This window comes from Erythranthe guttata, chromosome 2 (genome assembly GCF_056151865.1).
Source record: "Erythranthe guttata isolate IM_541 chromosome 2, IM_541, whole genome shotgun sequence".
Classification (NCBI taxonomy): domain Eukaryota; kingdom Viridiplantae; phylum Streptophyta; class Magnoliopsida; order Lamiales; family Phrymaceae; genus Erythranthe; species Erythranthe guttata.
Genome location: NC_142534.1, coordinates 14,563,317 through 14,588,487, shown reverse-complemented (window position 1 = coordinate 14,588,487; position 25,171 = coordinate 14,563,317). Strand labels below are relative to the sequence as shown.

At 40.7% G+C, this 25,171-nt stretch overlaps 1 long non-coding RNA gene across 1 annotated transcript; it reads right to left on the bottom strand.

The window, feature by feature from the left end:
* Positions 1–16,134: 16,134 nt before the first annotated feature.
* Positions 16,135–16,605, bottom strand: LOC148772423 (uncharacterized). Its single transcript, XR_016030109.1, has 2 exons — positions 16,510–16,605; positions 16,135–16,406 (listed from the first exon to the last, which is right to left on the bottom strand). It is a non-coding gene; the product is annotated as an uncharacterized LOC148772423 (long non-coding RNA).
* Between the last annotated feature and the right edge of the window lie 8,566 nt (positions 16,606–25,171).

The window sequence follows — 25,171 nt, the reverse complement described above, 5'->3', positions numbered from 1 at the left end:
AATCATACTAGATGAACAATGTGTGACGAGTTCAATCTGAAAAAGTGCAGGTAAGAACGTCGTAAGTCGGTTAAATAACAAGAGGTTCTTTTAGACTCAACCTATTAGGTCAGCTAGCCCTTATAGAAAAATATCATATTAATTAGCATTTTTTGGTTAGAGGATAGAGATGAGAATTAAATGATGGCTATAACTTATGACGTACGTTGGGGTAGTCTACCATTTTGAATTTTTGAGCTATCAAAAATACTACGCAAAGTTCTTCCAAACACCAAAATAAAAAATAAATAAAATTAATTAATTATTAAAAAAAGGAAAAAAAAAAAAAAAAAAGAGGTGGGTGCATGTATGAAGAGGAAGAGGGGGTCCATTTTCTTGTTTCTTTGTCTTGAAAATGATACTCAACTTTATATTTGTTTGCTTCCTATTTCAAGTTTTTCCTTATTTCTTTTTTCTTAATAATAATGATAAAAATCAAAATTTAAATCATCCTAGTTGAGGAGAGTTAATGTACTTAGCTAATGTACTTCAATTTACGAACGTTAACAAAATAAAATACTATATACAAAATTATTAATTTTATTTTTTATTAATGACGCAGTGCTCGTCACGGTTTATGAGATACTATACCTGGTGTATTTCATCGGGCGTAGCATCTACAGAACCCTCGTCGCAATTCTGAAATAGTCAATACTAATAATTGCTAAAATAACTCTAAAAAAATTAGGTGTTTGTTTGGAAGCTTTTATATACATATAATTATCCCATATCCTAACTATTTTAGTTTATCTAAAAAATTGAAAACTTGTAGCTAAGCAGCAAAAGTAGTATAGTCTAGTAAATTAATTAGTTGCTGCCCATTTCATAGAAGTTGGATAAATAAATGTCTTTGCCTCCGGATGCAATGGCTAACCCTAACGTTTGGTAGGAAACATTAATACAATTAATTTTTTAATTATTATTTATATATAAACATATATAAAAACAAATATTGCCTAGAACAGCTTTTGGACAAGTCAAATAATAGAAAAAAGTTTTATGTTCATTACTACTTCGTCTAATCTTTTAAACTTGAATAAAATCATAAAGTCAACTTCAATGAGCTAGCCAACATTTTTATTTTATCCTATCTAATAAATACGAATATTTTGTTGAGTTGAATCTCTTATATAGTTTCGTAAATGCTACACTGTATGAATATATCGGGTTATCTTACACCATGAATCTACACATAATAACACACATCCATGTGTATGTGTGTTTAGTGGAATTATTTGTACAGATCTATGGTGCTGGATCACCTGATACTTTTCACCGAAATATAACATTTTTATTGGACTTAGATGCCGGAATCTTGTAACCTTTTTTCGTTTTGAGTTAGATACCGGAATATCCTTGGTACGATATCTGATGTGATCATAATCCATGTACTTAGTAAATTCGAACAAACAAATATTCTTATTATACGTGCATCTTGTAACTTCATTCCAAGGTGATTATTTTAGTGAAACTAAATCATTCAAATTATTATGTTCACATGTAACCACATCAATTATATGAACTAGTGTAAGCACAACTACACAACTAATAGAATGATTATGAACAAAACAAAATTAGCAAATGGTAGGATGTGATTTTAATGATAATATTTTTTTATATATAAAAAAAAAGAGATATTTAATTTATTCATAATTAATACGTGGAGAGTGGTCATTCTTGTGATCATGTAATTAACAAGCTACAGTGAAATATCTATAAATTAATACAGCCAATACTAAAAAACTTTTATTAATTCAGCGAAATACTAAATTATTGAACTACGTTTATACAGAGCAGGCACCGAGAGATATTATTATTTAAACATATTATTAATTTATCGACTATTAATTTATTGATATACTACTGCATTTACTTGGAATCAATCGCTATCGTACATTTCCACTAATTATATATAAACAAAATAAACAATTAAGCTTCAATAGAAAAAGAGAGCTAATTAGACAGACTTATATCGTCACTTATTATATATATTATTAGTTGTTCTTTTTTTAAACATGAAAAACAGTTCACATTTGGTTTGACAAAAAAGAATTATGACTCCAACTTTAATTGTAATTTAAGCTTGTGAAATCCTACCCGTTTGATTTTCATTATTAATTTAACGAAAATAAAAATAAAAAATTAAAAAAATAAAAAAATAAAAAAATAAAAAAATAAAAAAATAAAAAAATACTCCACTAGTGAAGTGGTCCAAATGTATCAACCCTAAAAAAAGTGTTATTGTAATATTTAAGATGCCTTGAATATGTGAGCCCCTCGGGTCGGGTCCCAAGACAACTGGGGAGATGCCGCACGTGCCATGTCTTGTATTTGACCAAAAGATGTTTACTCTTGATAAATATAATTATTAATTAACATTTATATTCTGATTAATGATGTGATAGCTGATAAGAGATAATTAATACTTAGAGTTGAATTAATCAGAGTAAAATACGAAAAATGTATTTCATATTCAATTGGAAATCTAACCGAGAAATAATATGTGATGAAGCTAAAATATAGCTCACCTAAGGGGTATGGAAAAATGAGTTGGGAGAGCAAAGCGGATCAGTAGCTTGACAACTCGATGATCCTGAGGTCCCTACAAAATAAGCACACGTGAACTAAGCCGGGGGTTGATCCGGCGGAAACCCCTCCGACGCTCAAGTCAGATGTACGGATCGTAAAGAGAATAGAGAGAATAAACTCGTGGTGGATTATCAATAATGAGAACGTACCTTTACAAATGAATAAAACTTCTATTTATATGTCGTTAATTGAGTTGGGCTTATTTTGTTGGGCCCAAGCCTTACTTTGAAGGTGCTTGGGTTTTCGTGTAATGGGCCCGAATACTTTCGTGTATTGGGCCTAATTATTAAATAAATTGGGGTCCATTGGGTCGGCCCAATTAGGTATATCATTAAGCCCCCCAACTCTCGATTCGAGACGGAGACTTGTGTAGAGGGACCCGGGTCGTGTCGAGAGTTAATTGCGTCGTGGAGTGAATTGTTTCCGTTGGTGGTGAATTAATTCCTTAATTTGAATAAGGAATAATTGTATTTATTTGGCAGCGAGGTATATATTTAAGGGTTTTAAATAATATACCAGGGGCCAAATAAATATACTCCTTTTGTGGTGGAAAGAATTTACTTCAACTCTTGCGTAATAGATATGGGTATGTATCTTTAACCTTAGGTCTTCTTCTGCTTTCTGTTCTTTTATTTTATATCGGTAGAGTAGAAATTTTTTGTTGCTTGATTATTTCGTCGGAGAAAAATTTTATCTCATGTCGAACTCGGGTAATTCGAAATCTTTACGAATTAAACTTCGAGATCCGGTGGAAGGGTGTAAGAAAACTTTTGGTACGGTGAGTATGGAACGCGAGAAACTTGTACCATTGGGTGTAGAAATTGGATCTGCAGCAGGAAATTCACGAGTATCAAATAACAGGGGGTTTGTAGCAAGCTTGGCTTCGGGCGTTGGCTCGAGCCAAGCTGCCGGGCGGATGTGTGTGAGAGGGGGCGCGCACTCCCAGGCGGGTGGGAAGCCGAGTGAAGCCACGGAGCCGGCGGCTTGCACCCGGATCGAGGAGGAGAGACGGAGGGTTGGCCGGCCACGTGGGCCAGCAGCTTTGGTGGGACGCGCGTCGGGCACGCCTCCCGATAGACGCACGCGCGCGTCGGTGGAGGAGAGAGAAAGAGGGGCGCGCGCGTCGGTTGGCGAGTTGGAGGGACGCGCGCGCACCATTGGTCCACTTGGCGGCGGTGGGCGCGTGATTGGGGGAGGTTTGCAGAGACGCGCGCGCGCGTCTGGTGGGTTGGGTGAAGGGGACGCGCGCGCGGGGGCCAATGGGAGTGCTGCACGTGGTGCTGTGCAGGCTGGTGACGCGCGCGCGCGTGGATCTGCCCCTTTTGGGGCCACGCGCGCGCGTGAGGGCGCGTTACAGCCCGGTTCTGAGCCCGATTCGGGCGAAATTGACGGGCAATTATCCGGGGGTGCTGATTCGCGTGGTGTTTTAAACGGTGGAAGTTTTGGTCGGCGAGAAATCATTGAATCGTGGAGTGACGATGTAGAAGTGCGTAACAATATTAATGTTTGCCCTACTGTTGATGAAGTGGGTTCTAGTAGACGTCATTATATGCGTCAAGTCGTGGATTTTGGGAGTGATAGCGATGATTCGAATGAAGCTCCTTTGGCGAGTGAACATCCGGTGTCAAGTAGTGAAGTTGAGCCGATGGTCGAGGAGGAGGAGGAAGATGATATTCCGCCGGGTGATGTTGAGGTTGATAGTAGAAGGCAAAAGAAAAAGAAGCTAATTAATTTGGACTTAGTTGATTTTGACAGTGTATTGACTGAAGAGCAGTTGCATTCTATTCGTCGTTTATCTGGAGCGCCGAGTAATGTGGAGTTGTTGTTGCCTAGGAAGGGCGATCGCTTGTATTCGCCACCCGATGGGTTTCATACGGTATTTTTGGGGTACTTGATGTGCACATCTCAGATTACACCGCATCCTACCTTGTTGAAGGTTTGCGAGGAATTCAAGATTGGGTACAGTCAGCTAACGCCCACTGCTGTTCTGATGTTCCAGGCATTTCATTTTAGGGTGGTTCGAGTAGGTCTGCCTGTGTCTGTGAGTTTATTCAAGGCGTTATTTACGTTACATCGGCCCACTAAGATGCCTTTCTTTTGCTTTCATCCTCGCGTTCATTACCAATTCGTGAAGAGTGTGAAGCTATCTTTGGGGAAATGGAAGACCTATTTCTTTTACGTGAGGGCTCCCACTTTTGACGTTCCCGTAGTTTGGAATCCTACGTGTGAGAGTTTCGCGATAACTGCAAATATGGCGAAGAGGATTGAGGAATCTGGGTTGTGCGATGTGGAATTTGATCCGAGGAGTTTGATACCGACGGTGGAGGGTCAGCATCGTATATCCTTTTGTTGCTTTGAATTGTTTTTTTGTTTTGTTTTTTTTTTTTTTTTTTTTTTTTTTTTTTGTAGTTCTTTGGTCATGTATACCTCATGTTTTTTATGTGTTTGTTATCTTTTGTAGATGGTGGTATCACCTTTGCGGCACTTCGAGCGAAGGCGAATGGGACGTCGAAAAAGGTATCGAAGAAGGTTCCCTCTAAGTTGGGAGGTTCTTCGAATGGTTTGCCTCGCGAGGAGGTTCATGTAGAAAGTCCTCGAGTAGTAGCAGATGATCGTAGCAGTGCTGGCGTAGTGGAAGAGCGTCCACCGAAGAGGGATCGTGGCAAGGGAAAGAGGGTGGATACTGAGTATGTGGCTGTGCCTAAGCGTCCACGGGTAGATCCAGAGGAGACTTATGCTTTCCATGGTGGAGGAGGGAAACAATTGTTTACCTATGGTGTGAATCGCGACGGTAAGGAGTCGTATTGGGATGTGTCGGACCATGATTTGCCCTTGTTGAGTACCGAGGGATTTGTTCGGGAGTATGATCGTGCTCGGATGTCTGGTAAGGGTCCTTCTCACATGTTGGAGTTAGCCGGTGGGGACATCTGTCGGGTGAGTCTTTGTTTACTTAAAACAAGATTTGGCGTTACTCCCTCTCTTCCTTGTGTAAAATTTTTTTTTTTTTTTTTTTTTTTTTTTTTTTTTTTTTTTTTTAGTTGGTAGCGACTTGGAGATACCTCGTGGAGCACGGTAGGAATGCGGAAGCTAGTAAGGAAGGGGATCGGGTTCGAAGTCAAGCACGTGAGGATGAGCTTCTAAGTCAGTTGGAGGAAGCGCGGTCCGATCTCGCTCTACGCTCTGAAGAGCTTGCTCGGAGGACAGAGGAGCTTGCTGAGAGGACGGAGGAGCTCGAGGTTATCCGTGGTGATGCGAAGGCTTATAAAGATGATGTTCATAAGTTGAACGAATGCTACGATCAGCTCAAAGAGAAATATGAAATCGAGAAGGCGACGGGGAAAAGGTTCCTCACCACATCAGGCGGTGCGGCTTATAAAGATTCCATTGTGGAGGAGACCAAGGCTAATTTCCGAGGTAGTGATGAGTGTGTCGCTATGATTGAGGAGCATGCATTGGCTGTGGTATATAAGCCATTAGTGCGTGCTTGTCGCAAATATCTGCGCGATGCGGGTGGTATCAGCGAGGAAGTGATTCGTGGGATGGAAGCTGGCATATCCGATGAAGAGGAGGATGAGGTAGATGTCAATGTGACGGGCACAGAGCTCGTGGATGACATGGTTGCGGATGACTCCACTGTGGGTACGTCTTCCGCTCGCGGTAGGGGAGTTTAGATTTATTTGCTAGAGTAGTTAATTTTTCCCCCCTTTTTTTTTTTTAAATTTTTGCTATGGATTTCTTAGTTTGTTTTTATCGCTGATGTAGTTGGGTATGTCCACTACTATTTTATTTGAATTTCTTCCTCGTTTGACTTTGAAGTTTTATATTTCGATTTATTTATTTTGACATTGTCGAGAATTAATGCGTCGCTTCTATGTGTTTACATTAGCATTATACGCGATGTACTTGAGGAGGGGATCAATCTCCCAAGGTTTTTGTTAGGGGTCGTGCCCTTTGTTTGGACCACTTGGGTCTATGATATTTTTGTCCGTGGCCACGTTTTAAATGTAGCACCTCGTGAAACAGCTAAAGGGACCTAGATAATCCAGCTGGCCAGGCTATACGGATTATCTAAATCTCTCTAAGTGTTTGTGGGGTGGTTTTGACTTGAACTCATGGTAAGAGATAATTTGTATAGACGTAAATGCGTAGATAGTAAAGCGAAAAAGTGTTATTTATTCAACGATAGCAAAGGAGAATTGTTACATGCCTATGTGAGGCGAATGTAAGTAAATGACTAATGCGATGGGCCTACGTGAGGCAAAGGTAAATAACTACTGGTGGAGCGAGAAAGAAAAAAGAAAAATTGACTTGATAAAAATTGTTCCAAGTGATTGTACTACACTTGTTCTTCTTCTTCCACGTCTTGCTTGTACTCGTTCGTTTTGCTGTGCTGATGGTAAAATGAATTCCTTTGGCGTTTCTATGCCTGTCAAATACAATTGAGAAAAAAGAATTTTGTCTAAGCATTTGTATTGAAGACTTAGTAATTGAAGCTGAGGGGATGTGCATTGCCGATCTACGTACCATATTACGGGGATGTTTTTTCTTCCTCGCACTTCGGGATATGAAATCAACTCGTGAGTTGCTGCGAGTTACTATGTGATCATGCCTGCTAGTGGAATTATTTTTTCACGTTAGTAGGAGTAAATAAGATCATCCGTGTGTTGAATGCTAGTGGAAGTATAGTTACCCTTGGCGGTGTGGTTTGGAGTGTTCTCGCTCTTTGGGCCGTTGATTGAGTAATATGCATCCCCTCGTAATTGGCTCTCAATCTGTAATAAGATGGTGGGATGTAATTATGACTCGCTGATGTAAGTAAAAATTACTAGCCCCCCAGTTTAGGTGGGATGTTAACGTACCTAGTTGTATAGTAGAAATATTCTAACCATGTAGAAACAGCTTATAAGACGAGTTACGTGGAAGGTCGCGGAGCCTGCAGATATGACAATTTGTAAGTAACTTTCATATAGAAGGGGTATGGATGGTGACCTCAACTGATCTGGAGTAAGGCAGGTGTATACCTTAGGCGTAGAACCGTTTGAGGTTCCCTATATTCCATGTTCTGGGTATAGGGTGTCCATCAATGTTCTCTAGGCGATATGCTCCAGTGTTGACTACTTTTGTGATTTTATATGGTCCTTCCCACTTTGGGTCGAGCTTGCCGATGGGGTGAGAGGCTTCAGCTTTTCGGAGGACTAAATCTCCAACTTGAAAAGAGCGGGGACGGACCTTTGAGTTATATGCCTTGGCCATGCGTGATTTGTACATCTGTTGCCGGATGTATGCGATCTCTCGTAGCTCATCTACAAGGTCTAGGCTTCCTCGCATAGCTTCTTCATTAGCTGTTGGATCGTAGTTGGTGATTCTCCAAGATGGTTCACCTATTTCAACGGGTGTTATAGCTTCTGTTCCGAAAGCTAGGTTGAAAGGCGACTCTCCGGTTGCTGCTCGTGGGGTTGTGCGATAAGCCCATAGTGCGTTAGGCAACTCGTCCACCCACTTCCCTTTGGCACTCCCAAGCCTTGTCTTAAGGTGTTGGAGTATAGTGCGATTCGTGACCTCCGTCTGGCCGTTAGCTTGTGGATTTGCTACGGATGTGAAGAACTGCTTGATGTCTAGGCCGAGGCACCAAGTTTTTACTTTGTCACCGCAGAATTGGGTTCCATTATCGGAGATGATGGAACGTGGGATTCCGAAGCGACAGACGATGTTCTTCCATAGGAATTGGATGACTTCTTCTTCTCGGATACGTGCTAAGGGTTCCGCTTCCACCCATTTGGTGAAGTAGTCCACTGCTACAATGAGGTACTTACGTCCTCCTGTGGCGGGTGGGAATGGTCCAACTAAGTCCATCCCCCATTGGGCGAAAGGGGTGGGGCTGTCAATTGGTTGCATTAATGCCGCTGGTAGGTGAGTGATATTTGCATGCTCTTGGCAGGGTTTACACTTCCGGACTAACTTCTTCGCGTCTTCATGCATCGTTGGCCAATAGTAGCCTTGCCTTAGTAGTTTGAGAGCTAAAGTTCTCCCGCTTAAGTGATTTCCGCAGATGCCTTCGTGTACTTCTCTAAGTACGTAATCCGCTGTGGTCGGGTCGAGGCACTTGAGGTAAGGGAATGAGAACCCTCGTTTGTATAATTCTTCTCCCACTATGACGAAGCGAGCGGCTCTCGTTTTTAACTTTCGTGCTTCGGTGGATTCCGCTGGAAGTTCTCCCTTCTTGAGATAATTCAGGATTGGAGTGAACCAGCATGGTTCATCCTCCTCGGTGTAGTGTATTTCAGTAGGCGAATTTATCTCCGGCTGAGGTGAGGTGAGGAGCGTCACCTTCCGACTTCCGATGCTGGCCATGGAGCTTCCTAGCCTAGCTAATTTGTCTGCATGGACGTTATTGGAGCGAGGTACTTGCTTTATCTCATAACTCTCGAATTTAGATAAGAGGGTGTGCGCGAGAGCTAAGTATTTGGCCATGATGTCTTCTTTGGCCTCGTAAACTCCAAGTACTTGGTTAACGACGAGCTGAGAGTCGCTTTGGATTAGGAGCTTGCGTGCTCCGGCTGCTAGGGCGAGGCGAATTCCCGCTATCAGTGCTTCGTATTCAGCGACGTTGTTTGAGGCTGTGAATTCGAATCGTTGAGCATATTCGAACTCATCTCCATCAGGGCTCGTTAGGACGATACCCGCTCCTCCTCCTGTGGCAGTGGAAGATCCATCCACGCTGACAGACCAAGTAGGTAGAGAGGTGTTTTCTTCCATTGAAGTCATTTCGACTAGAAAGTCAGCCAGTATTTGCGCTTTGATAGCTGGGCGGGGTTTGAATTCTACTCCGTATTCACTTAGCTCTATAGCCCATTTTGCTAATCGTCCGGACGTTTCGGGACTCCTTAGTATTTGCTTCAGTGGATAATTGGTGAGAACCACTACTTGATGTGACTGGAAGTAAGGTCGAAGCTTCCGGGCTGCGTTGATGAGGGCGAGAGCGAGCTTCTCCATATTGGTATAGCGTTGCTCGGCCCCTTGAAGAGCGCGACTTATGTAGTATATGGGTTGGTGACCTCTTCCTCCATCTCGGATGAGGACCGCGCTGATGGCATCAGCCGAGGTAGCTAAGTACAGCATGAGTGTGTCTCCCGGCTGAGGTTTTGTGAGCAAGGGTGGTGAAGCGAGGTATGACTTTAGCTCAGTGAAGGCTTTTTGACATGCCTCATCCCACTCGAACTTTTTTCCTCCCCTTAGAATCTTGAAAAATGGGAGAGCCTTGTCCGCTGATCTTGAAATGAATCTATTCAGGGATGCTAAACAGCCGTTGAGTTGTTGAACTTTCTTGATCGATGTTGGCGGAGCCATGGAGGTGATTGCTTCGATTTTAGCGGGATTAGCTTCGATTCCTCGTTGCGAAATCATATAACCCAAAAATTTGCCTCCCTTAACTCCGAATGAACATTTGAGGGGGTTGAGCTTCATCTTATATTTTCGCAGGGTGGCGAAACACTGATCCAGATCAATTAGGTGGTCCGAGACCTTGACACTTTTGACGAGCATGTCGTCGATATACACCTCCATATTTTTACCGATCTGATCTGCGAACATTTTGTTCACTAGACGCTGGTAGGTGGCTCCTGCGTTTTTTAACCCGAAGGGCATGACTTGATAGCAGTAGATGCCTTGGTCAGTGATGAAACTAGCCTTCTCTTGATCTTCTGGTGCAAGTAAGATCTGGTTATATCCTTGATATGCATCGAGGAAGCTGAGGAGTTCGCACCCCGAGGTCGAATCGATGAGCTGATCGATTCTGGGTAGAGGAAATGGGTCCTTAGGACAGGCTTTGTTGAGGTCAGTGAAGTCTACGCATAATCTCCATTTTCCTCCGGGTTTAGGAACGAGCACTACGTTCGACAGCCATTCAGGGTACTGAACTGGTCGTATATGACCTGCCTCTAGAAGTTTAGCCACTTCTGCTTTGATATGCTTGTTGCGTTCGGGTCCAAACGTTCGTTTCCTCTGTTTGACTGGCTTCATCCTCTTGTCGACGTTAAGTCGATGTAGGGCTACCTGAGGGGGAATGCCCGACAAATCTTGGGCTTTCCATGCGAACACATCTCCATTGTGTCGCAGGAAGTTGATTAGCTGCTGCTCCGTCTCAGGATCTAAATCAGATCCGATGCGTAGGAGTTTGGAATCATCTCCAGGTGTGAGCTCTATGAGCTTAAGCTCTTCGACAGCCGCTAGCTTGATGCTATCGTCTGGTACACTGATGAGGATTTCTTTATTGTCCTCAATGATTGCATTGATCCACTTCCGTTTGTCGGATTTTTGGGTATCGTCTCCCTTTCCGGGCGGTTTAGGCTTCTTTGAGGGTTCTCGTAGGGCCCTTGCATAGCATTCTCGAGCGAGACGTCTATCTCCAAGCATTTCTCCCATTCCATAGGGAGTAGGGAACTTCCATTTCTGATGGTAGGAGGAAGGTACTGACTTGAATGTGTGGATGGCTGGCCTCCCCAGAATGATGTTGTAGGGTGATGGCCTGTCGACGACGAGGAACTTGATTAGTTTCGTGATTCGACAGGGGTCTTCCCCTAAAGAAACAGGCAGCTCCACTTCTCCCATTGACAAAATGCCTTCTCCTGTGAACCCTTTCAGGGGTGTGGAGATGGGACTAAAACGGGCATTATCTATGCCTAGCTGCTTAAAAGCATGGAGGTACATGATGTCAGCTGAGCTCCCACCATCTACTAATATTTTCTTGACCAAGAAGTTGGCCACCGTTGTTGTTACCACTAATGCGTCGACATGGTCTTCCTCTGGACCTTCGAGGTCGGAGGAGTTGAAGACTATGCTGTGATCAGGTCTTCGTATTTGATATACGCGTTCGGATGGAGAAGCGCGTTCTTGATTCATGCGCGCTGATCGAGCGAGTGTGCGTCTTGCATTATGTGAATCGCCTCCCGCCGGTCCTCCGGAGATGAAGGAGATGATTCCTCGGGTAGGTTGGTTATCATTGTTATCTAGGTCACGTCGGTGACTCCCATCTTCTCGTCTTTGTTGTTGATCTCGGTTATTATCTCGGCGTGGAGGATCATCACGGCGTTTATTTCGCGGCTTATCGACGTATTCGCCTAAATGGCCCTGTTTGATCAGCCTCTCAATCGCCATTTTAAGTTGTGCACACTCTTCCGTAGTATGCCCTCTGTCCTTATGGAATCGACAATAACGATCCGATTTTTCTCGCTTTGCGTTTGGCTGCATAGGACGTGGAGGTTCTGCTAAACCTTTCTGCTCTATCACGTGAAGGATTTCCGTGAGGCGAGTGTTCAGCGGAGTGAACCTATTGTAGGAGGAAGAGGGTTGGCCTTGAGGTGGTAGTGGTGGACGTCGATCGTCGCGCCTCCTATTGTCCTGACGGTCGTCTTCCCTTTTTCTTTTAGGAGGAGCATGGGTAGAGGCTTCCTCTATCCGGACGTATTTTTCGGCTCGATTCAGCAACTCTTCTAGGTTGCCTGGAGGTCTTCCGGCGATAGATTCTTTGAATCTACCCGGTTTCAAGTTCTGCTGCATGATCCCGGAGAGCATGTCTTGTCCTACACTGGGGACCTCGTGGACGGCTTCTACGAAACGCTTAATGTAGTTGCGGAGCGTCTCGTTATCTCTCTGTACTATAGAGAAAAGATGAGCTGGAGTCTTGGCATATTGTTTGTTGATGGCGAATTGGTTGGTGAAGCGGGTCGACAACCGAGCGAAGGTGTCAATCGACCCTATGGGCAGGGAGTTGAACCAATTCATTGCCCTCTTGGAGAGAGTGGTGCGGAACATTTTGCACATCGCGGCATCTGTTGGGCCATATAAATCTGCCATAGCACTGAATTTCTCTATATGTTCCTGTGGGTCGGTGGTCCCTTCAAATTGTGGTAACCCCGAGATCTTTACCCCTTGAGGTAAAATCTCGTTGAGAATGTCTATGGTGAAGGGACTGCGTCTTGTTGGGGGAGGCATTCTTTCATCCCTTTGATTATTTGGTTGGGAGAAAAGGTTTTGGCGAGACATTCTGCTGTTTACTTCGCCTTCTCCCTCATTAAAGAGAGGGACTCTTGGTGGTGACGCATTCCCCCGTGGGGGTGAGCGTGGACGTCGCTGTCTGGGCTGTGCCCCTCTATGGTTGGTAGATAGCTGCACTCGGGACCGTGGATCTGAGGTAGAGGAGGAGACACTTATTTGATTCTGGATTGGCGGTGGCGCCACAGGTGGCGCTACAAATGGAGCTGGTGCTGGTATCGCATTGGGAGCGTTTGCTCCCATCGTAGCGATATATTGAGTCACAGCCTCTGTGGCGGCGCGAGTTGAAGCTTCCGCTATCATGCGTTGGAGCGCATCCTCGGTTATTTGAACCGTTCGAGGAGCAGGGAGAGCTGGATCGGCGAGTGGTGGGTCCCGAGGAGGGATCACCTGAACCTCGCGAGGTGGATCTGCCACACGTGGAGGAGCTGGCTCCGCGGGACGTGGGGGAAGTGGATCCGCGGGGCGTGGAGGAGGTGGTATGCCCGATCCTCCACGGACTGGAAGGTTACTTGCTGTGTCATTCTCTCTCCGAGCTGACGCCTCAGGAGGATCTTGTTGGCTACGTGATCTGGTTTGCATCTTTCCCACAGACGGCGCCAAAATGATGAAGCTAAAATATAGCTCACCTAAGGGGTATGGAAAAATGAGTTGGGAGAGCAAAGCGGATCAGTAGCTTGACAACTCGATGATCCTGAGGTCCCTACAAAATAAGCACACGTGAACTAAGCCGGGGGTTGATCCGGCGGAAACCCCTCCGACGCTCAAGTCAGATGTACGGATCGTAAAGAGAATAGAGAGAATAAACTCGTGGTGGATTATCAATAATGAGAACGTACCTTTACAAATGAATAAAACTTCTATTTATATGTCGTTGATTGAGTTGGGCTTATTTTGTTGGGCCCAAGCCTTACTTTGAAGGTGCTTGGGTTTTCGTGTAATGGGCCCGAATACTTTCGTGTATTGGGCCTAATTATTAAATAAATTGGGGTCCATTGGGTCGGCCCAATTAGGTATATCAATATGGAATAAAAATATTTTGAAAAATAGACAATTATTATGGAAGAGAAGCAGTATACATATACTATACATATACTAAATACATATATACTATACGATTTAAACTATATAAGATTAAATGGCAAGTTGCAGCCAAACTCGTAAGGTAGGAACAAATTACGAAAAATCCTCCTCGTGTTTCGGTAATTAAAATCACTCCACGCAACTATGTATTATCTTATACGTCCACTCTTACCGTGTTAAATTTATCTACGAGATAAGGGGGGATTTCATAAAAAAAATATATAATTAAGAAAAGTAGTTGTAATTATCCAAACAAGAATGTTTTGTTTTCTTCGTAATTTGGTCTTAGCTAAGGAACTACTGTAATTTGCCCAAGATTCAATTGTAGAAAGCTGTAAAAAAAAATCTCAATTTTAGTTGAAGGAAGGTAAAATTTCAAAAAATCAAGACTATGCAATAACTTTCTTAATTTGTGTGCATCTACCTTAACACAGTACTTAAAAACAAAAACAAACAAAAAAAAAATAATAAACTTGATGTTATTGGTCGTGTGATAGACTATATAATTCGACTTTATCACGCGTTTGGCTTCCCATTATTAGAAAGTCCGGAATCAAATCATCAAACCAATTGATTATATTGTATATGTCCACCTAACTGGTGAGGAATTATACAATCCAATATTTTTACGATTTCATTGTATCCCAATCAAATTAACCAAATTTGCACATTTGAATCGATAAATTGTTTTTGAATAGTATAATCCCATAATTATTAAGCAATTCAGATTATCATATCCTTCAAACCAAGCAAGTGATAATATAGGAATAATGTTTGTAGATGGATTAAGATCCCAGAATATTCTTCCTAATTAACGTTGACCAAATTAAACACTACCGATCCTATAAAGATGGAGTTCAGGACAAGAATGTAGTGGCCACGTGAGCAAAATTGAATATGTTGTTCGATCGAGTAAGATAAATATAAAATTAAATATAAAATATCATCCAAACTATTAACATATTTAAAAAAAAAAATAGAATATCCAAACTGTTAGCATAGAAGGGTATCCGATTCCCACTCGAAAAGAATATTTTTGTATGATTTTGTATCTCGTGAATTTTAAGGTAAATTAAGGTCACCCTTGGGTAGAGGTGAACAAATGGCCCGCCCGGCCCGCCCGCGGCCCATGAACACCGGCCCGTCTGGCCCACGGGCTCAGCCCACCCGGCCTACCATTTTCACGGGCCGGCCCGCCCGGCCCATGGAGGAAAACCATGAGCTCAGCCCGGCCCTTTAGCCCATTTTTCCGTATTTTGACGGGCCCAACGGGCCCAAGGCAAAAAATTAAAAAAAAAAATTTTAAAATTATATAATTATATAGAATGAGTTTATAAATTTTAAAATTATTTTATAAGTAAGATACATATTTATTAAAGTATTTTTTGATATTTTATTAGTATAAATAAAAATAAACTCATAAAACTAACAGAAGTGAAATAACAGGAAAACAAACATAAGCAAAATATTTTATAAGTTTATAGAATCAAATGTAACATAAACAAAGTAACAGAAGCAAAAATAGAAAAATAAAATTAAGGAAAAGTTACAGAAGGAAGTATAGGAAAATTACAAGGAATTTTTTTTATGTAAAAAGTTACAGCTCTTTTCAAGGAAAAAAGAAAAAGAAAAAATAAAATAAAAAGGAGAGAGAGTACAAAACGGATTTTTTGAGAAAAAAAATTGGGCCAATGGCGGGCCAGGCCTGGCGGGCGGCCCACGAGCCCGCTACGGGCCACGGGCCAGCCCAGCCCGCGGACTAAAACTGATGCCCGGCCCATGGACTTATATTGCTGGGCTGGGCGGGCTAAATCCACGGGCTTGCTGCGGGCGGGCTTCACGGGCCTGGGCTGCGGGTGGGCCGCGGGCCGACGGGCCTGGGCCGAATTTTGTTCATATTTGAAGAATTACAACTACACTCTTAACTGTGCATTTTTTTGTGAAAAAATCAGTTCAATAAATAAATTTGACACTGTAAAGATGGACATATAAAACAAGAAGGTGATAGTTATAACTTATAACTATCAAAACAAATGGACTTTCTCGTAATTTAATCTCACCTTAAGGGATGACTGCATTTGTCATATTTTTTAATTTAAACCTTTTCTTTTTACTTATTTTTGTGAAAGGGCCTAAAAGGCCGAACTGAAACTACTTGGTCCAAAAAACTGAACTTGGATTCACTAAACAAATTAATTATAGTCTAATAATAATTCTTTCATCAGAACATGTACCCAAAAATAAAATAAAAAAATAAAAGTCCTCATTTTCTATTTTGTCGACAAAAGAAAAACTAATCAAAATGTTCAATAATGTCAAATCCCATGGTTCCATAAAATAAACTTCATAAAATGTGCAAAATAGGAATGGTAATTTTTTTTTTTAATTCAAAACGAGACGTTTATTCAATTTTATTCATAACTCAACGTAACGGTATAGAGAAGCTACATATGCCGAGACCAAGTAAAAAAACAAAATTGACTAACAATCCGTTTTTATACAATTACATTGCCGTGGTACAGCTCCTCCGATCAGGCACAAGCCAATTGGGTAGCCTAATGGGACGCATTGTACCCTGCAAGTCTCGTCGTTAACGCAAGAATTTTCCTTAAGTAGAATACCACAATTTTTACCCATGCTCTCCTCTGCAAAATACCAAACATAGAGAGAAAAAAAAATGTTTAGAAATTTAATCGAAATGAAAAGAATTAAATGCTACATCCGGTGAATTCGAGAAAAATAACTTACGAGCAGCAAAAGCCAATATCAAGAAGAAAACGAATGTATACAATTTTCTAGCCTCCATGATAATAAATTAATAATATATCTTCTTGCTCACACTACAATTGATGAAAATTACGTACATTGGCTTATCAATTTATAGGCTCATAAAAAATTAATTTTTATTCTATTTTTATTATAAAATCCTGAAGAAAAAAAATTTAGGAAATAAAATCCTGAAGTTTCCTAATAATATTTTGTATTAGTCCAAAAAATTATGGGAAGCTAATATTGTTATTTATTTGATGAAGGCAAATAATTGATTGCCAAATCTCACTAGCGGATTTATAATCAATACTATGTGAGTTTCGGGCCAATATATAAAAACATTACGGTTCCGTTTTTAATCAAGATAATTGTTTTTGCAAAACACTTTAATATTAATTTAGTGATAGTAAATTATTAGCTTAGCACATTTTTTTAATAAAGTAATTAGTTTAGCATATTATCCTTGAATGGAAATATGCAAAACATATTATTTAATTATGTACATTTAAGTACCAAACACAAAAGTTCAACTAGACCAATCCACAACAATACATTGACCTCTTTAGCTTTTTCTTAGAGTTTCTTTGATTGGTTCACTCTGCATCGTGTTGTGAATCAACTCAGTGTGAGTATTTGGCGTAAATTTATGGTTTATGAGTTTTGTGTGATTGTAACTTGGTGTATATTTTCGATTGGACTCGTCACCCATTTGAATTTCTAGACTGAATATTAAAGAATAGGGGATTGAACCATTTTAAAAATTCAATTTTTATGTGTTGGAACTACTGTTGTTAGTATTTATTTTCTAAGTTTATGTTTTATGTATAATTTTGTATGAGTACCCAACAACCATTTAGTGTGATTGAAAATTTACACTTTTTGTATATACTAAAAGTATATATATTTTCGTATCTAAGGCATATTTTGTATTTTAAAGAGAAATTATTTAAATTTATGCATTTGAGTGATTTGATTTATAATAAAAGGTAAGCATGTACTGATAAGATTGTATGGTTTGGGCTGCGGCGAGGAAGCCTCATAATTGCTATTTAACCGGTGGCCCAATACCAAATATATTCTCAATGGCTAGAAATCAAATTCATATATCTAGGGGTGATAATGGGTTGGTTCGGTTCGGTTTTAGCCACAAACCGGAACTGAAATTGAAGTGTTCGGTTCCTAAAGAACCAAAAACCAAACCGATCGGTTTCTTGCGGTTCGGTTCCCATCGGTTTCGGTTCCTTCTCGGTTCGGTTCCAATAACGGTTCGGTTTTCGGTTCAATTTTGGGCTCATTTTGGCCCGAAAATCAGCCCAAAGTGTTAATAAATCAGCTCAAAATTCATAAATAAAAAAATCATCAAAAATCAGCCCAAACGTAGGCCCAAATTAGGCCGAAAAATCAATTGAAATTCATTCAAGTACAAAAATATATATACTTAATGAAACGACGTCGTATTGGTGTCGGTTTGGTTTCTCGGTTCGGTTTCCTACTTGAAAAAATGAATATGAACAGAAATTTTCGGTTCACATAAAATTGAAAACCGAGTATGCGGTTTATGCTTCAGTTCGATGCAATTCGGTTCGGTTTTGTCGGTTCTCTGTTCGGTTCCTCGGTTCTCTTTTCTCACCCTACAAATATCTAAATGCTAGGGTAACTCCTAAGAAAATTCTAATGGTATTTTAGAATTTTTTTAATATGTATTATCTTTACTATTTTATTTAAATTAAATTAATTTAAAATTTAAAATTGCATAAAAAAAAAGTCAAAAAATTATGTGGAATCCCCTCAACTCCAATCTCCCATTTTCAGCTATTTTTCCCTAATTATTTTGCAACGAAATCTTTGAATCTACACATTCCATAACAAATCGGATAACATATAGTTATGATTCTTATGAATCATAACTCATTATTTTTTTTTTCTTATTAATAAAATTCATCTCTTGCAAAATCTTTGATATATGATCAGAAGAGGCAAGGGAAGTTGTTCTATTGCAAAGTGAGTCAGCTCTTGAATTATTACAAAGTGAGCATATTTTTTCTTACCACAATTGTTATTGTCATGCATCTAAATAATTATTTTTTGGGTACATTACAAACACCCCCAGGTATGATCAAATTACAAAAACACCCCTCTTGTTTGGGTAATTACAATCATCCCCTCAACTCCTCAAATTTAGTGGAATCTTCGAGATTATATGGAATATTATCACTTTTGTACCCGTTTTATCCCATTCAAACTCTACATTATGAAGCAAGATGATCATAATATGTAATTTTTAGCTTGTATATATCAGTTTGTGGTGCATCGGAAACTGTATTTTTACACAAAACGAGTACAAACTAGAGCACATCCCACGGAATCTAGATGATTATGTTGAATTTGGCACCATAAGGGTGGAGGTGTAAGAAAAAATCATAGTTGATGGAGGTAGATGTAATTATCCAAACAAGACGGGGGGGTTTGTAATTTGACCATACCTCAGGGGGTGTTTGTAATTTACCCTTATTTTGTTTGATTTTGAAATGCTATCCAGTACATCGCACGACGAGAAATACTAGTTAGTGAAAATAGATAGTTTAATTTCACATTTGATACACAATGTTCACGAAAAAACACATTTGGTCCATAATGTTTTAATATTTAACATTTGTGGTCATTTTCGTCTATTTACCGTTAGTTTGTCTGTTAAGACAGTGATGGGCATATTTCTGATTCCGTTAATTAGTACCAACAATAAATTGACGGAAATGACTGTAAATATTAAACTGTTTTGAGGGACTAAATGTAAAATTGTTGTAAATTTGAGAGATCAAAACTATACTTTTTCGATCTGAAATGCTAATTGTAGCGGGACTTTTACTGAAATTGGCTTATTTGCAGCGGTACCTTTTCATTTCAACTTTTTCAACTTTTTGAAAAACTCAAAACGCTCTCAACAAAAAAAAGTCGAGAATTCAGATTTTCGTGTTTAGTTTGATAAATCGACTGCCCGACGACAACAAATAACAATATGGCCAATCTGACGAGTCTTACGAGGTAAATCGAAGAAAGTAGTGGAAGTTGAAATTTTTCGTCGGGTATATCGTGCGGTACAACACGATAACATAAAAAAAAAAATTAGATGTGGTTCCCGTGCTGTGTAGCACGGGAATATCAAGTCCCCGTGCTGCAGAGGACGGGAACCTGTGGCTCCCGTGCCATGCAGGACGGAAACCATGAACGATCGTGCTCTGCGGCACGGGAACCCCAAATTAATTTTTTTTTATATTGTTATTTATATACTAATTATTACTTGTTATATCTTAATAGGGTACTGATGGTGATTTTGACGATGAATTTAAAACTGAATATGACAAACAGTACAATGAGTACTAGGATCCCAACATGTGTTTCGATGTTCCTCAAGACACGCCAACAACTTCTGAGGATCACAGTCAATATTTCAATGTAGGTGTTGAGTTTGAAACTGGGAAAGAATTAGTGGAATGGGCAAAAAAAATGGCTGCTACTCATGGTCATCGATTGATAGTAACTTCAAGCCAGAAAAACGTGTATGTAGTAATTAGATGTCATTTGTCTGGGAAGGGACGTGAAAAACGAACCGAATGTGTAAAACAACGGAATGTGGGAACAAAGAAATGTGGATGTCCTTTTCGTATATACTGTAGCAAAAGTCGAAACGATGGACTATGGCGAATGAATTTAAAAAATGGCACCCACACTCACCCGACACTACCGTATCTTACCGGGCAAGGACCGGATAGTCGTTAGACACCAGAAGAATACGAGGTAGTGAAGTTACTTAGAAGGAGCCACGTGAAGCCGGCATTAATCATGGATCGATTGAGAAAGGATAATCCACATACATCAACGAGTGTGAAACATGTTTACAACCAACTTGAGAAGATGAAAAAAGAGAATATGGCGGGGAAGACTGTGATACAACACGTGATGTCGAACCTTCAAGAATCTGGATATGAATATTGGTATCGAAGTAATGAAGCTGATGATACACTTACTGATTTGATGTTCGTTGCTCCTATTTCATTGAAACTTTTGCGGTTATTCTCTCACGTTATACTGATGGACTGCACTTACAAAACCAATAGGTATGTTGTTAATTAGTATTTAGTATTGTGCTATTTTACATTGATTGAATTTGATATTTATGTATTTGCGTAGGTATGAGATGCCACTTTTGGAAATAATTGGAATCACTCCTGTTGGTTACAATTTTACAATTGTTGTTGCTTTCATGTCACATGAAGATGCAAACACATATAAATGGGTTTTGCGTTGTTTGAAATGTGGATTGGGGGGCTAGTACCTAATGTGATATTGACGGATCGTGAATTGGGACTCATCAAAGCAATGCCCCTAATATTTCCAGATTCCGCTCATTTCTTGTGTTTGTTTCACATCAATAGAAACGTGGAAAAAAAATGCATCGAGATTTATTGGTAGTACTAAACACGGGCTTATATTTCGGCGCATACATTGGGCAAAATTAGTGGAATCAAAAACAGAAGAAGATTACCATGAAAATTACGAGGAAATGGTTAGACGCTATGGTTGTTACCCCAAATTGATATCATACCTTAACGATACTTGGCTAATATACAAGCACAAATTCGTCAAAGCATGGACTAATAAGATTTTGCATTTTGGGAACACGTCGACGTCTAGGTATTTTTGGTTTCATTATCGTCTTGTATTTTATATTATATTGTGGGCGTTTTTAATTATTAGTTGTTACTTTAATGGCTATTAACAGGGTGGAAAGTGCTCATAAATCGTCGAAGGGTTGGACTGGTGCTTCTACTGGTGCTGTGAACACCATTCAATATCAGCTCGACTCCGGGGTTGAGTATCAACTAACCAAGATCAAGGGTGAGTTTTCAAAATGCAGTTTAATCCAGTTGCATAAATTATCGTATCCGGTATTTCAGGGTTTGATATGCAAAGTCACACATAAAGCATTAAATTTGCTTGATGATGAGCTCGATAAACCGGGGTTTCAAGACCCATCTCTTTGTGATCACGTTCTGTGGGTTACTCATGGACTTCCATGTGCATGCCAAATTGCGTTGAAAATCCAGCAACGTGATACCTTTATATCTATGGATCTACATCCATTTTGGAGTACCATGCATGTTGAAGAACCAGAAATACCTGAAGCACAAATGGATCGTGAAATAAATATGAGAGACCGAAAAATCAGACTAGCCACGGAAGTGTTAGAAAAAGATTATATGACTCAAAAGATGACTGCTGATTACATGAATAGCACTATTCATCCAGACACCATCCACTTGGCAGAGCCTGCATATGTTATACCGAAAGGAAGGCCAAAGGATAAACCGACGAAGAGAGATAAATCCGGTTGGGAGTACCCAACATTCCCGCGGAAGTCGTCTACTGATGAAGAAAAGGGTAAATCTTCTGCAGGTTCTAAGGGTTGAAAAAGTACTTCTACCGGAACCCCACCATCGAAAGTAACCGATCCCGGTTCTGGTCGTGGACGGGGGCGGGGTCGAGGGAGTGGTAGATCAAGTGATGAATCCACTGCCAATCAGAATCGTATGCCAATGCCTCGAAAGGAACCGGGCGATGAGCTCAATTTCAGATCTTACATCCCAGGTTTTGTGGCAGGATCTATTGTGTCGTATGTTAATGTTATAGCAGATGGAAATTATGGGTACAGATGTGTTGCAGAAGCAGTGTTCCGAGATCAGCACAGATGGAGTCGTGTAAGGAGAGATTTGATTGCCGATATGTACAAGCATTTTGGTACGTACGCATCGCAAAATGGTCAAGATGAAGTCATCCGATGGATAGAAAGATGCGATTGGCAAGAAGGGCCGTGCAGTCCGGACTCCGGACAAATGGATGTCATTTCCGGATATGGGAATGTCGATAGCGACTAAATACAATGCGACTTTGGTCTTATACGCCGTTGGCGGAAGTATAACCTACTTACTCTAGTTGGTCCGGGTGAATTATCCCATATGATCCATATGGTGTTGTTAGGAAACCATTTTGTCCTTATCCAGTTACCGGTTAATTGTCATCTACCACCTAACACTCCACAGTGGCGACCTGTTAGAGCCGCAAATCTTGCCCACTTGTCGGAAATGTTCGAAGAACGCCTATACATGTGGCGTCGTTTATCTAGGTTGGGATAGGCATTTTATTTTAGTTGGTATGTATTTGGACCTTGTATTATTTTATTTTAGTTGGTATGTATTTGGACCTTGTATTATTTTATTTTAGTTGGTATGTATTTGAACCTTGTATTATTTTATTTTAGTTGGTATGTATTTGAACCTTGTATTATTTTATATTAATTGGTATGTATTTGAAATTAAACCCGAAACAAAAATAACATAAATAATCGTCAAACAAAAATAACCAAATGTCACAAAAAAACAAATAAATGTCAAACAAATACAAAACATAGCCAAATGTCACAAAAAACAAATAAATGTCAAACAAATATAACGATCGTCTACTGTCTACCCCTAGACCTCCTCGAAGTGCCACTCGTCCCACCCGGTCGCCGACGCGGTGGTGGCATCACCATAAAGTCGTCGTCGTCGGAATCCCCAGTGGGGGATAAACATAGAAAACGTGCTTGTGGCTCCACACGAGGCTGTAACTGCACACGTAGATGCTGGGGTATCTCGTGCATGTGTGGATGGATGATACGCACAATGTCATAGAAGTTCGGCTGAATAGGAGGGGGCGTACGACTGGCGGTGGTCCTTGTGGCGCTGGATCCCGGTTGATGACGTACTGATGAGTACGAGGAACGTACCACTCCATGTACCGAGTGGCAGTCTCAGACGGCGGCCAGGCTAATGTCCTACCGTCCAACGTAATCGAGCTGGTAGCCAGGTCCATCCACCCCTCGCGTGGAGGATCATACCGTACCTAGTATGTCTGCCCTCCAAGCGGACCACGTAGGCACGGCTCTCTGGACTGAATGTAGCACTGCGGTATGGTTTGTCTAAAGCCAAACTGCCGAAGGATGCGATCCGGTAAATATGGCTCGATAATCTCCATAAACTGTATGCACCCATAATATAATGTACGCGGAACGCGTCTATGTACGTGCGGATCGTACGGCATCCAGTCAATCTGGAAAATTAGATTAACGTAATAAAAAATAAATTTACATAATAATTAATAATAAATAAATTCAACAATTAAAATACATACCTGATCGGTCTGCATATCATCGAGCATCCTTCAGACCGAGAGTAAGTCCGAAATACCCTTGCGTGGTTTCCATTTCAGGAAACGAGGCTGCATCTCCCTATAATCCGAATTAATAGATGCTCGGAAAGGGCGAAAGTACTCATAAATCCAGCACTACAAATAAACAAGACTATATTAGATTAATATTATATTAAATTACAATATATTATATTAAATTATAGTATATTATATTCAATTAATATATTATTAAACTAGATTATATAAGCATATAAATATCTAACTTATACTAATTAATACTACATTATTAACATAATCTATTGAGTATAATATATTATATTAAAATACTACTTAAATATCTGGAGCAGTAACGTGCAACCATGTAACCCCTTCACGTGGGTCCTACTAGCCAAGCCCAACTGTCGGTATAAATGAGCCAAGACAGCTGCACCCCAAGCATACTCGCCGACGTACTCGAGATCGGAAGAATATCTCATCCACGTTGGCTTGAACCTGTCTACACTCCGATCGGGGAACAAAGCCATACCGATCAAAAACGCCAAATATCCTACCACCTTCTGCCGACAAGTTCGGGACCGACTGCGCACACGCTCCACAAACTCTGACCGTTTTATCCCACTATTGCCGAGCTTGGCATGCGCCTCGACCATGATGCCCAAATCAAGAACCTCAGCTAGCAACAACTCACACATAGGCCTCTCCTCAACAGAATCACCGTGCACCGCTAGACCGTCAACACGCAACCCCAAAATCAAATGGACATCATGTAGGGTGATCGTCATCTCACCCCAAGGCATGTGGAAACTGTTCGTTTCCGGCTGCCATCTCTCTATAAATGCCCCCATGAGTCTCTTGTCTACATTTTTTATGTAGAAGTACTCGAGTGAGTCTAGGCCAAATGCCTCCAGTAGCTCTAACTCATCCTGCCCGTAAGGAGCCATAAGTTGCTTCAACTCATGTTTCTTAAAATCATTAAGCGCAATAATCCTTGACTCACATCGCCCGACGCTGTGCTCCTGTAGAATTTCTAATTTAATTAGAAAAATTATATTAAAATAAATATATTTAAAATATATAAAAATAAATATATTTAAACTTACATGTCCTGCCCAAATGTAGTAGGCAATATGACTCTTGAAACTAGGAATCATCCTCAGATCAGTCGGTCCTCCTGGAGCCGGACCATGTAACATAAGTGGGCTACTAAAAGTGTCGAACTCGTACCGAGACTTTCGTGTGCGCGCAGCCGGGACGGGAACATCATCAAAATCGCTCCCAACATGGTCCTACTCCTCCTCGTGTCCCTCGTAGGGGATACGAGAATCTGCCCCTAAATATCGAATGCTACCCGCCATAGATCTAGAACTATGATCTATGTGGGGAATCTCGTCCACGA